Consider the following 3,305-nt stretch of genomic DNA (forward strand, 5'->3'; position numbering starts at 1 on the left):
CACAGCACTAGGCCAGGGTAATACTCCCACCTGGTGGACAGTTTCAGTCATGGGCTTGGTGCTTCTGAGCAGAGCACAAGCTCTGTACCTATTTGGGAGTTGGAATCTAGAAGTAATAGCTATTGTTTATTCAATTATATAAGGAAGCATTTATTATTCCTGCCTTACACATGAAGAAATTAAGGCTTAAAGAATTCCCCTGTCTCACCAGCAGCTGCTTTCCCACTGTGTGACCAAACAGTATACGCAGCTTGGTAGCTATTTCTTAGTTCTGTCAGCCAAACTGTTATTTTGAGGAAGGTGTGTTTGTATGTATGTTTGTGTATGCATAAGCACAAATTCAAAACATACATACACACACACACAGAATGTGTGCATTTTTGGACAGACTGAGAAGTAAACATGGCTTTCTCTTTGTTCAGTCAGTCATATAACATATTGACTGCTTACTAGGTGTCAGGTGCTGTGTTAGGTGCTGTGGATACTCTGTTGAACAGGCTAGATGCTGAGCAGAAGTTTGATCATCTAGTCAGGAAACCAGGCATTTAAGTAGGCAATGAAATGAACTGTGATAAGTGTGATAATGGGGGAGTGTATGTACCACGGCTGTGTACCATACAGGTAGCTAACTTGCTCTGGTGGTCTGGAAAGGCTTCTCAGAGGAGTGTTTAGACGGATGCTTGGAAGACAAGGAGGAGTTAACCATGAAGGAAGAAGAGGCAGAGAGAGTGTTCCAAACCTAGGGAAAACGGCAAGTACAGAAGTCCAGAGGCAAGAGAGAGGAGAGACAATGTGCAGTTATGCTGCAGAAGCATTTGGGGAGGGGATGATGCTGAGAGAAGAGGCTGCAGGGGTAAGACAGACTCTGTAAAATATATTTTTTTGGCTATGCCACAGGGCTTACAGGATTTTAACCTCCCCCGACCAGGGATGGAAACTGGGCCCTCAGCAGTGAGAGCATGGAGTCTTAACCACTGTCAGTGAATTCCCTCGCTGATACGTTTTTAACAGGGAAATAAGATGATGAGTTTTGTGTTTCTGAAGAATCACTTCACTTCAGTGTATACGATGGATGGGAAGGAGACAAAGCCTAGGCAGGGAGACTTTTGCAGTGGTCCAGGAGAGAAAAGATGGTGGCCTGAGATATAGGACATATACATATAGTAGTAATGAGGGAAGACAGATTTGAAAGATACTTCAGAAGCAATTGGTAGATGGTGATAGGAATCAGTTGGATTTGAGGTTAAGGGAGGAGGACATAAGGTTGATGTTCGGGTTTCTGGCATAAGTAGCTAAGTGTTTTAAAAAAATGGTATCATTCACTCAGGAAATGCTGGAGGAGCCAGTTTGGGGAGGCAGGGAAGGTGAGGTCAGTTTAGAGTGTTCTGTGCCTTTGAGACAACCAAGTAAAGATGCTAGTCGTCAGCTGAGTTTTTTAAGTCCAAGAAGGTCTGGGCTAGAGAGATGGATTGGGGAATCACCAGTGTATATAGAGCTTAATTAAGGGGATGGACAATAGGGCCTGTGGAGCTCCCAGCTCCAGTTCAGACTATGGAGTGGCTACTCCAAGGTCATGAGCACTACTGGAGCATACCCTGTCAGCACCCCACACCCTCCCCGCATCTGTGTCTGCTTCCCCTGAAAACACAGGTTGTTGATCCCAACTCTGCCCATTGGTGCACCACCAACTCCTGGATGGGCCTCCTTTAATGGCATCTCAACTTTTCATAAGATTTACTCTCCCATTCTAACCCCAGAGGAGCGAAGTTCCCAAATATTGGAGGATGTAAGTAATTGGAAGGAAGAATCCAGGTTCTCCTTCCCCATGTGGAGACAGGAGAGGAGGGAGAACGTTATGGTTGATCCTGAAGACACAGCTCACGGCAGGTTCTGGATACAACCTGATAGCTCCCTTACTAATGCTTTCCTTCTCTCTGCTTCCAATATGAGAGTAAACTTCTCTGGATCAGAGAAAAGCTGTAGGCCTGACCTGGGAAACAGGCTGATTCTCAGGAGAGACAGGTCAGGGAGACAATACAGCTAGGACAAAGAAGCCTAATAGTTTGTGCCAAATTGATCTCCCCAAAGATATTAACCTCCTTTCCTTCTCCATTCCCTAAGGCTACACTAAGATTATACAAGGTGTTCAAAATGTTGAGATGAAAATATATGCATGATTTGTTTGCATATCATTTTCATACTAATTTACTATCTAAATACAAAGGAGTCATTTCTTTCTCTGTTCCCCTCCCCCATGCCCCATGTGCTAGCCTGGGCAAAATCAGCTGGCTGATATTTAATTAGGTGCATTCAGCTTCAGCCATGGCTTCCTCTTTTCCTTATTCTTGATCCTCCAAGATCAGCTTCTTTTCCTTTTCCACCTTGATCATTTTCACTTGCTATCGCCTCTAAATGACTTTTTATTCTTCTTCCCCTTAGGTTAGTACTTTCTCTTGATCACCAGTCTCCCATGGGTCAACCAAGGGTGTTTGCTAACCCTCAGATCAGGCCTTCTATCCCCAGTCACTTGCTATATTTACTAAAAATCTCATTTCCCAACACCAGGGGGTGTCTATCTATCCTTCTATCTGTCCTACCCTGAAGGTAGCGATTAGTCCCCAGCCTTTTCCTCTCCTTTTAAACACACTAAAGTTCCCTCCCACCCATTACCGAGCTCTAGGTTCAGAGAGTTGTCTTTTTATCTCAGCTTATCTGTTTTTCTCTCCTTCTCTCTGGATTTGCACAAATTTGTCACCTTCTAGGTCTATCCAGCCTTCGATTCCCACACCACTCACGATCCCCTTCGGTCCTGCTCTCCTCTCCATACCTGTCTTCACCACCTCTCTATAAAAGCTTCCTCGCTTTCCTGGGCTCTTACGCGTCTCGCGTCTCTGAACCTCTCTATGTATCTGCCTTTCTTCCCTCTATCTCACGACAGTACTTCTGTATCAGTCTCTGCTCATCTCTCCCACAGCCCCCACAGTAGGAACAAAGTCACGGTGTTTGCGCAGAACAAGCCTCGCGTCGCGACATTCCACCGTGCCCCTCCGCGCATTCCAACTGCAAACAAAGAGTTCCCCTTCCCTCCCCCACTTTTTCCTGTCCTAATTCTTGAGTGATGTAGAAGCAACTGACTAAACTGCCCCCGGCCCTCCTTTCGCCTCCAGTCGGCGGATCTCCAGCTCCGGGACACTTAGCACCAGCACCAGACCCCCCCCTTACCGGTGCACTGGATTCCTGCGCCGACACCCCTGTTCCTCTCGCGCTCGGCGCTCCGCCCTCCAGGAAAGTAGATCCGGCCAGGC

Source organism: Giraffa tippelskirchi, chromosome 7 (assembly GCF_054371585.1).
Source record: "Giraffa tippelskirchi isolate mGirTip1 chromosome 7, T2T-mGirTip1v1.2.pri, whole genome shotgun sequence".
In the NCBI taxonomy this organism is placed as follows: domain Eukaryota; kingdom Metazoa; phylum Chordata; class Mammalia; order Artiodactyla; family Giraffidae; genus Giraffa; species Giraffa tippelskirchi.